Here is a 10979-nt window from a genome sequence, read left to right as displayed (position 1 = left end):
CAAGTTGGTGATATGAGCTTATCTGAAGAGAAAATTGTGAAAAATTAGTGGAATTTCTACTTCTTTTTTTTTAAACTTTAGGTTAAAGGACCCATTTCATGAAAAACTAAATTTCCTCACTTTCTTGAAATAATAGAGTTTGATATAATATGTAAACACTGTTAAGGTTCAAAACACACTGTTCACTCACCAGTCCATATCGTCACTGTCAGAAATTGTGTATATTTCTAAATCTTTTGAACACAGACATTGTTCTTTACATTGTATGAAAAATTTCTGATGAAAGTACAAAAACAAATGCTCCAGAATGACTTCCAATAAATTGTTTCTACATTAAATACACTTAAAGTTAACAATATTTTTGCTTTCTACTGAAAAGTTAGTACATTAAAGATTAAAGATTTTTGACAGCGACGATATGTTGATTTAAGCTGCAAAAACAGCCTGTTTTGCATTCACCATTTCTGTGATGTCACAAAAACCAACAAATTGACACACATCCAACATTCAGCCTACAGCAGTTTAGCTCCACCCGTTCACACTGAAGTTATAAGGAATGTATTATCCTGGGCTGCTTTTCAAATGAGGCACAATACAGGGCAGCCAAAAGAAAATTAAAACAGAGCTCATTTACATATATCAATCTTACAAGCACAGCAACAGAAACAGCCTGTTTCATTTTGAGGCTACAAAGAGGTTAGAAAATGGTCACATTAAATTAAACTATGGCTTTTGTGATGTATTAAACCACGCTCATAAGGGGAGCTTATTTTTTTCCCAAGCAGTTTTGGACTATTTATATTGGTCCGTTCATCATGGAATGTTTACACATTTTAATGGTGGTGCTTTCAAACCACTCAAATATAGAAAGGATGAATAGTAGGTTATTGTTTGGTTGTAAACCAGACCAAAAAAAGCAAACAAATGACTAGTCATCATATAGACTGCTGAGTCCTAATTAACCTGTCAGCAGGCCCAAAGTTTTATAACACACTTCTATAACCTAAGAAAAGCTCCTTTAGTTTGCATTGAAGTCCCTGTAGTTAAGGAATAATAAGCCTTAGTATGCAATAAGTCTGGAATTGAGGGGTCAATGTAATGCAATAAATAGATATTCATTAAACTTTTAATGAACTGAGCCTGTTGTAGGCATATAATACAAAGTATACCGGGCGGAGTTTCTCCCAAACTTCTCCCAAGTATAATATTTTATTTTTAGACAATGCTTGACAAGAAGGATTTTGTTTTTTCCCACACTTGACAAAATGCAGGCAGCAAAAAATGTCAAATATGTGATGTTATGGCATTCTGTGCCAGTCACAATACACCTTTCACACTTTTAGCTGTTGCAGCAAAGGAAAAAATCACATTCTATTCAGAGGTTCCAGACACTGTGTGCGCAAACAGTGTTCAAAGAGTGAGCAGTTAGAATCCGTCCTGAGTGTGACTCGGTGTCACTGCAGTAATAGGAGATGTCAACCATGACTCTATTATTTACTTCCTGGGAAAAGAGAGAGATGGCAACAGTTACAGAGCAAAATGTACCAGCTGTATTTGCCCTCATATCTGCCATGACTCTGCACACTCATGCATTATTCACTCTCAGTTTTCCATGTGTGATTCATAAGGCATGTGAATTTAAACTGAAGTCTGCCTTATCATTGCATTTTCCTGCTTTTCACACTGCAGAATCTGCCCCGCTCCGCTGATGTCCTTATCTGAGCGCAGCCGATCCACTTCCACATTCTTTTGTGTTGTCTTTATGGCACTGGAGTCACTGAGTGGCCCTGCTGTCTACATGCCCAGGGCAGTTTCTCCTCTCTTCCTTTTTTCTCTCTCTCTCTTTCTTCCTTATCCCTTACTCTCAGTTCCAGGAGCATATGTGACAGGGGGAGCGCCCTGCTAATTAGAAGCCTCTTTTGTTTGTGGGTATCTCCTTTGGCCGCTCTTGTTGTTGTCTGTATTGTTGCTGGAGTATCTCTAAGAGTACTGCCACCCTAACAGAAGGTTTTTATGGGGTCCTTAATGAGTTTACCTCGGGTGGTCTCTCCTACAGTTCGCCACCTCTGACTCTCTGCCCTGCCTGGACTGAGCAGAGCCAGATTTAAGCTTTTAGGCTGTTATCTCTCATAGCCAGTGAGTGAGGAAATGTGTGGGAATGTTTGTGGATTTGTGTTTGTGTGTGCAGAAGAACAGTCCCAGTTCCATTAGTAAGGGTTGTAAAAAGTCTAGTTAATAGAGAGATTGATTTCTGTTACATATCACTCTGTAACAACACACAGCACACAAATTTCCCTTAAAGGGCCCAAATCCTGGATTTTTCTCATATTTTGTTTTTTCTCTTTTTGTGTGGATCTATTTACCAAAAATAGTGATTAAGTGATTAAGAAGTTTCCAACTTCTCTTTATGTATTTAAACAGGCTGTTTTGTTACAGTGCCTTTAAGACCGATATAAATGGTGCAAAATTGCTTAGAATAAAAACTTTTTCCATTAACTTACATTGAAAGTAAAGCGTATTTTTGCCCTCTCCTGTAAAGATACTATTTTGGAGATACTTGTTTTTTGTTGGACAGTGACAATATGTAAATGGCCTCTACTCTGCTTGGCTGACCTGTATAATGCTTCATTCAAAAAGCAGTCCAGGCTGAAGCATTACTTATATATAAGTTATAACTTCAGCATAAATGTATGAGACTAAACTGCTAAAGGCTGAACAGTGGCTTTTGTGACATTACAAAATCAATTAATTTAAAACTTGCTGTTTCTGCAGCTTAGTTTCCATATAGGCTGGGAGTGAATGTAATGTTTTGAAATCTTTCTAGTGTTTACATTCTTCTTATTTGTAAAAAAGCTAAAAAAAAATAGATTTTCGATGATATAGGAACTGTAGAAGCATTATCTCTATAAGTTTACTTAGAGATCTTCAGTGGCTGTGGGTGCATCAGAAATAAATGGGGGCACAGAATTGACCAAAAGTCTTTGAACTTACCAGTATATACAGTGCTTTAATTGCTAATTTGTAGAAATTACCAAAATCAAATATCAGACTTTATAAGTGCTTTGTAAACTAAGGCTGCTTTCAAGTGGTCTTAATTATATCTGAAAAACGAGTTTCCCATCAGGATGAAACGTCAGCTAGCCAGTAAACACCAACATTTATTTCACAACTTTAATGTTTTCTTTATCTCTTATATAAATGGCATGACTGCACACACTGGGTGAACAAATTCCTCCTCAGAGAAAACTACCACCCCAATTACGCCAGAAAGCAGCATCATAATAGACTTCAGTGGACACTACCAGAGCCATCTTACATCACTGATGTCAAGTACAAAAATGCTTTTGTGCTAGTAGCTCCCTCTTGTGGAGATTCTTCAGCCTGCTAAATGTGAGTGACTGTCTGACTGACTGACTGACTGAGTGCATAAAATACAAGCCAGGTTCATAAGTCCTTTGCTTCTAAACGTTCTCTGCACACTGCAGCACATAAGCAGGAGTTACTCAGGCTGTCTAAACGTTTTTACTGTAAAACTCAGCAGAGAGAGCAATGCATGCTTTTGCACCCCTGTAGAACCAAGCCTGCCTCCCTAGAGTGTAGATGTCATTGTCTTACACTTAAGGAGGAAGTCTTAATTATTAAACCATGCACTCTAGCAGTTGTGGGGCAAAGGGCCTTACATTAGTTAAAGTAATGTGCCAAATCTCTCAAAAGAAAACAGCAATAATGCTGCCACACCTCTGCATGCATGGCATTTATAGTTGTTAGACGCAATAAAATGGTACTTTATGACAAACGTTTGTTTGGCTTTGATAGATCATTTTGTTTTTCATTTTAAAAGAAGGCATGACGAGAGCATCTGGAGATTGTGTTACTGAAAAAAGGAGTGAATTAAAAGACAGAATGAACCATATTTCTCCCTCCGCGTAAAGGCATAAAGGCATAAAGGCATAAAGGATTTATATCTCTAACATCTAATGCATGTAGCTTTGTGTATAATTAGAGAACAATAACACAAAGCCTCTTTCTCAACAAGCACTATAACAACTGTATTCCATTTATTGCTAAGTAAAACTATTCACAGCATATTTCTAATCTCAATCAACTGAAATTTTGGTCTCTTGGGAAAGCGGCACGTGTACCATAGGGAAAATGGAAGATAGAAGCTGACCCTAAATGACACTGTTCTGATCTCCCTCAGGGGTCATCTCTTCTCCAGCACCTGCTCCTATACAAGCATAAAGCAGGAGGTCATGAGGGGCATGAACTCTGTGTACCATACACCTCCTGAGGTCAGGGGTCAAGCAGTGACCAGCCTGGCTGTCCCAGTGTGACTCTGCTTTTCTATAGCCTGCTGTAACAGGACCTGGAAGAAGATAACATGCTGACAGGATGGAATCAAGCCGCTTTGTGATGTGACCCTTCAGTCTCGCTGATGTGCTCGTCAGGACATCAAATATAATTACATTATATTATTGAGTTCAGTACTGGCTCCGGTTGGAGACGGGTGATTAAAACTCTAAAGAATTCACATTAAAATATAATTAATCAAAACATTTAAAGTGGATCCAATTTTATTTTAATTGACATGCCTTCCAAAACTCTTTAAGCCTTACAGGTTTAGAGCTAGGATCACCATTTTGCTATACAATGCATTAACATGTCTGAGTCTAATGTTTCTTTTTTTGTTTCTATGTCAAAAAATGCCAAAACCATGACAAAAATTGCATCAAACTGTAATTCATTGTGCAAAAACTATATAAATAATCATGCAATTATGTAATTACATGATTATTACATAATTGTTACAAAATATCAAATTTACATTCTATGTTAACAGATCTGAGTCTAATGTATCTGCATTTGTTTTTGAGTCAAAACGCCTAAATTCTGGCAAAAATATAGATGTGTAACAAACTATGTAATTAAACATGCAATTATGTAATTGCATGATTAATAACATAGTTTGTGAAATAAAGTTCTTTTTACATCCTGTATTAACAGATCTGAGTCTGAATGTTTTTCTCTTTGTCTCTATGTGTAAAATCCCAATAGCATGGTAAAAGTAAATGTAACCTTATATAGCAAACTATGTAATTAAGCAAGTAATTGTGTAATTAAGCAAGTAATTGTGTAATTACACGATTAATTACACAGTTTTTTTCATAATTTTCAATGTTTGTTCTGTATTGACAGATTGAGTTTGAGTAAGTCTTGAATTTAATGTTTTTCTATTTATGTATATGTGCGAAATGCCAAAATCATGACAAAATTGACAAACCTGTACTTCATACTGTAATAAACTATGTAATTAAATATGTAATTGTGTAATTACATAGTTTGTTACATAATAAAGTACAGTTACATTCAGTTTACATTCTGTATATGATCTGTGTTTGTTTCTTCGTCAAAATCATCACAGTTTTTTTCTTTCCATAAAACATCACTGTACGCAGCAATACCTTTTCATTGAATTCGAAATTGTAATGAAATAGCTGTTCTTCTATATACAAGCACAAATGTGGTTAAATGTTTAGAATCTGCACTTTCACCAAAAACACTTAATGAACGAGTGAGAAATAATGAATAAAACATCGCTATGGTCATCTTTGGTGATGAATGCAAGTTCTTAAGGCTGCAACTGCGTATAGTTTGCATTCTCCACAAAAGACTGTAAATGCAGTTTAGTGTTCTTGGAATTGCTCGAAAAAAGTTGCAGGTGGTCTGATTACGGAGTACGAATGGGAATTTTCACAGCGACAGAAAGTCAGCTGGTGATGCTCACAATCTCTCACTCTTTTGTAGCAGATGTGAGCTGAGTCCCTGCACATTCTGATGTGTAGACTTTCTATACCACTTAGGCCATTTGCATACAGATGCCTAGTCAATCTTACTGCAGCCTGAAAGAGGAGGGGGAGGGGCGCTGCAGGCCTGGCAAAGAGGCACGACTCGCTGACTAGGCCATCTAGCACTAGTTCTTAGCATCACAGTGACCTTATTCTGATCACAGGAAAGGCACAGGTGGCATCTCAATTATGATGGACATTTTGGAGAGTGATGAAGGGAGGGAGGGTGGGAGATGAGGGGTGGGGGGCGTTTAGAGTCATTGATTGCCCTCTCCACTCTCAAAATACCATTAGCACTTTTTAGGATCATTAAATTTAACGGGGTTGCCGATGTAGTATTATGTCACTGCGCAGCCCAGGCTTACTGCAGATGGGGCGAGTGCTGAAAGGCCTGGGTGTTGTGGGGGTGAAGTTATTCATCATACTGGGGGGTAAATTGACTAATCAAGCCTTGACTTGTGTCCAGAAAGTGAGTGTGTTTAATTAGTGTAGAGGGCTGGGGGGGAGGCTGCAGGAGCAGGTGGAGGAGAGGCACGAGATGAAGGGAGATTGTCTTGTGGAAAGAGAGCAGGCAGGAGGGGCCGAGAAAGCCTGAAAGGAGCTTGTCCCCCTGCTTCTTCAGCCACTTTTGTCTTATTCTCTCACTGAGACAAGAAAACCTATACTTTAGGACATCTGCTAAGCTGATTTTCTCAGAGCTTAGCAGCTCAAAGGGCTTAGCACCAAAATTATGGCAATTTTCTTGGCATTGCTATCGCCTAGAAAGTTTTTTTTTTTTTTCGAGCAGATTCTAAAAGTTCATATGGAGGTTTTTGTAGGTTTAGTCTCTCAAGAGCAATCAAAAGTCCTCGTCTGTCTGAAGACACTGGGGTCTCTCATATACAGGACAGCTGTTATTTTTGTACATCCAAAAGCTAACACAATACAAACAGGGCAAAAACTGTGGCCATATATACAGGACTATGCAGAAAGTCTTTAAAACAATTTATTTCAGCAGTATTTGTCTTTTTGCCAGTAAAACTGTACATAACAGTAGAATAAATCCAGATAAACATAAAAACAGTCAAATGTAACAATTTTTCTCTGTTTGTAAAAAGTTATTAATCGGTTGAATCGGTAATCTCGGTTAGACGAATACAGTGAGAAGAACTCAAGTTTGATTCCAGATTTCTCACTGCAATCCAGTCACTGTATGGATTTGTTAAGCTCCACTAGCAGTGCCTGATTTAATTAAAAGAAATATTGATTCGGTAAACTGTATGGTAGCTGTAAATACTGGGTTTCCTCAAGAAGAGCTTTGGAAATGGATAAGCTAGCATACAGACACACAACATCAACTGGTACTGTTTATTTGCCTTAGCTTTTTTTACTTTAGTGTTAGGGCTTTTTTTAATGAATGATTACTCCTCACATAAATAGCTTCACATACAGTTGTTTGCAAAAGTTATGGCACATTTTACAGGTTACATTTAATGTGTTTTCAATATGTTAAACCTAGTAAAAAATTGTGCACAAAAACTAGCAATGTCATATTTAAGTTTGCTCCCTGTAGGGGGTGTGGTGCTTATTCATCTATTTTTATTTAAAGTTATTTATGCAAAAACTTATTTTCACTTGGAAAATCAACAAAACATACAATTTGTCTGGGGTATTTACATTTTTACATATGACTGTAAAATTGTTTTAGATGCTTAAGACATTTGCATAGTTCAGTATGTATTTTCAATACTATTTTAAACCATATTTGGGGTATATTATACCATTCATGTGCCTATTAAGACTCAAAAGAAAAATGTTGTCACTGTCCAAAAAAAAAACTTGCACTTTTTTCACAGCATTTTTTTGTATTTTTATTATTCTGCATTATTTCAGCACAGAAGTTGTCTATTGTGTGAAAATTTCACAATGAATGGGCCAAATAAAATTGTCTTACATTAACTTGCAGAAAAAGTCTAGACTTTTTTGAAGTTTTTGTTTTCTCCTGTAAAGTTATCATTTGGGAGATCAGCACTTTTGTTGAACATACAAACAGAAGATATTCCAATAGTTTTGGTAAACATTTTGGAAAATATTAGGCCTGCTTATCAATACATTTCATTTTCACAAGGGTGTTTTAAGTCTGAACTTGAGGTCTTACCTGCCAGACTGGAGCTCCATCCAAACTACTGTGCTCACACAAAAATATATAAATACAAAAAACTTCGATTTTTAACGAATTCTACAATGAGTGTGTATGCACAGTTATCAAAAACAATCTAGAACTTTTATCCACTCCAAACTCTTTGCTCCTCCCCTCCCCCACTATTTTCTCACAGTGCTCTTAAAAAGAGACTAGCTGCACTCGCCTGATATCACCCTCCAGCATGACAGCTGTGCCAAGAAGTGCTTTTTCACACACACACACACACACACACACACACACACAAAGCTCATTAAAGGAGCCTCTCGCTCAGTGTCCTGGAAATCGGCCTCTTAGCTCCGCCCTAAAGTGTGGGCAGCCTTTGTTATTGTAATGGTGGCTGTGTGTGTGGAGGTTCAGTGAGTTTGAGCTCCTCTTCTCCTCCCTCAGTCTGGACTCCAGTCTGGTAAAAGCACATTTCTGTGGAGTTCAGCTGCCAACTTGTCTCGCACCTATAAAGCACATTCATCACAAAGTTATTAAGTGGGGGCTTAATTAAACTGTGTATAATAGGTATGCTGTACAGTGTAAACTGTACAGTGTATTTCATTGTGTTTCAGGCCTTTCAAAATGCCTGTTTTATTTTCAATTGTACATTTTACCACATTCACTCTAAATCTACCATAAAGAATGTGCATTAAAAAATGACGCAATTAAATTAATGTACTTTTTTTAACAATGCAGCAGAGTCATTTTGTCGTTTTTCATCTCTATCTGTCTCTCTAACTGGAGTTTTAACTGGTATTTTAGCTCAAAAAAGTTAGTTATTAATCTGCCTTAAAATTTTGACATTTTACAGTAGCAGTCAATAAGCCATTACTGATAAAAGGAAATAAACAACAACAACAACAAAAAACATCAGGTGAAGAAGCTGCTGGTGTTCTCAGAATAATGGACTGACCATATCACTGACCTCAACATCATTGAATGTGTTTGGAATTGTTTGGATCGTGTGAAGCAGAAAATGCATCGAACTTCAAAGAATGAACTTTGGAGGAACTTTGGAAATATTTCCCTGCATATTTCTTTAAAAATTGAAAACAAGTCTCCTGAACAGATGGAAGCCATTATAAAAGCTGAAACAGAACACTGAAAAAATTCATATTAAAGTTGTTGAGGCTTCTGTTTATTTTTCAGGTCAACTAGATATTTTCTGCTTTTTTTCTAACACTAAAAACAAACAAATTCACTCAACGGCTGCTTTGGCAGGAAATTAAATAGTGGAAGGGTGGTCTCTAACTTTTGCACAGTACTGTATATATTTAACGTTCTAACATAGATACATGTTAGTTTATAAATATTGTTATATTTACAATGCACACACACAAGAAGTGTGTGAAGAGAGCAGCTGTTGACTTTGCACTGATAAACAACAGGATGTAAATGAAGTTCACACGCCTACCTATAATGAGTTACAATCAAATCAAAGAACTTTCATCATGAAAATATTGTCTAATTATAGATCAGTACAATATAAACAGTGAAGAAAGACAGTGGATCAAATTACTGAAGTATAAATTAGATTTAGTGGGTGTTGAAACTTGTGCATGGAAGACAGAGATATCTTTGATGGTGTTCCTGCTGCATGGAGCTAATTGTTTGCCTCTGCAGCTACATGAGCAGAAACAAAGGAATCAATGAAGGGCAGCTGCATGCGGACCCACACCTTCAGCTCTGACAGTCTTTTAAATCAGGCTCTGAAAGCTTTGTACACTTTCTTTAAGGCCTGGTGTCCACTAAGTGTGGATGCCTTAATAAGCGCCCCCTGGCCCCTTCCATACATCCCTCAGACCCCCTCCTCACTATGGCAACAGCGGGGTAGTGGTAGTGGTGTGTGTGGGGGGGGGTTCCCTAAGCATCATTATCAGCAGAGCCATCTGTCATGTGGAGCTCAGATTTTAGCTCATGGTCAGAGGCTAACGCAGTATCTCAGCACATATGCCTCAGCACTGATAGAGAGAGAAAGAGAGAGAGAGACAGAGAGAGAAAGAGAGGGAGAGACAGAGAGAGAGAGCACACAGATTAAGACTGAGAGAGAGAGAGAAAGAGAGAGTGAGAGAGTGACTGATCCAATGGTGCTGCCAGCAAAGGGAATCTCATTGAATGGTTGATTGGCTGATTGATTAGTTGATTAACTGATTGATAGAGAAGCTGCTTGATGTAGAGTCCACGCTGAATGGACAGGAGGTGAAACATTATCAGATTTCTTAATTATTAGTCCCATCTGATCAGCATGTCTGCTAATACTTGCATATCAAATATTATCAGCATAACATGGAACTTAATTTTTTTCTTTCTTTGATTGATTTATGTGTGATTTTATATGTGTGATAAACACACACACTGTAATAATTTAAAAGTAAACACATCCTGTACAGGGAACACAATTATGGATATTTTAACACAGTTTATTTGAGGATTTTAACACTTTGGGGAAAAAAATAATTTTCCCTGTGCAAAAGCTGTGCCACATTTTCTATTTTTCCTATTTTTCTTCTGTTTCCAATATGTTAAATGTAGAAATAAACACATATTGTGTACTTAAGTTTGCAGGAAAATGCAACATTTTCACTTGTATATTATATATATATACAATCATATGCAAACGCTTTTAGTTTACAGTTTCTATTTATTTCCTGCACATAACATACAAGAAAAAAATGTGCCGTTACTTTTGCACAGGCCATATTTTATGTTTAATGTTTTTGTTTATTTTTATTTTTTTATGTTAATGTTCAAATAATATTTAAATAAACAGTAATTGTGCATTGAAATGTGCAGAAGTGTGTTCTCTGTAGAGGATGTGTTAACATATTTTCACTTAGAAAAGCCATGTCATGCAACCAGGGGCGCCCAAACTTTTGCATGTGACAGCATACAGTATGCACTATACAGTATACAGTATGCAGTACTGTGCAAAAGCAAATTGTTTACAATCATTTATCTCAGTGGTA

Source organism: Colossoma macropomum, unplaced genomic scaffold (genome assembly GCF_904425465.1).
Source record: "Colossoma macropomum unplaced genomic scaffold, Colossoma_macropomum, whole genome shotgun sequence".
In the NCBI taxonomy this organism is placed as follows: domain Eukaryota; kingdom Metazoa; phylum Chordata; class Actinopteri; order Characiformes; family Serrasalmidae; genus Colossoma; species Colossoma macropomum.
This window is presented reverse-complemented; position numbering follows the sequence as displayed.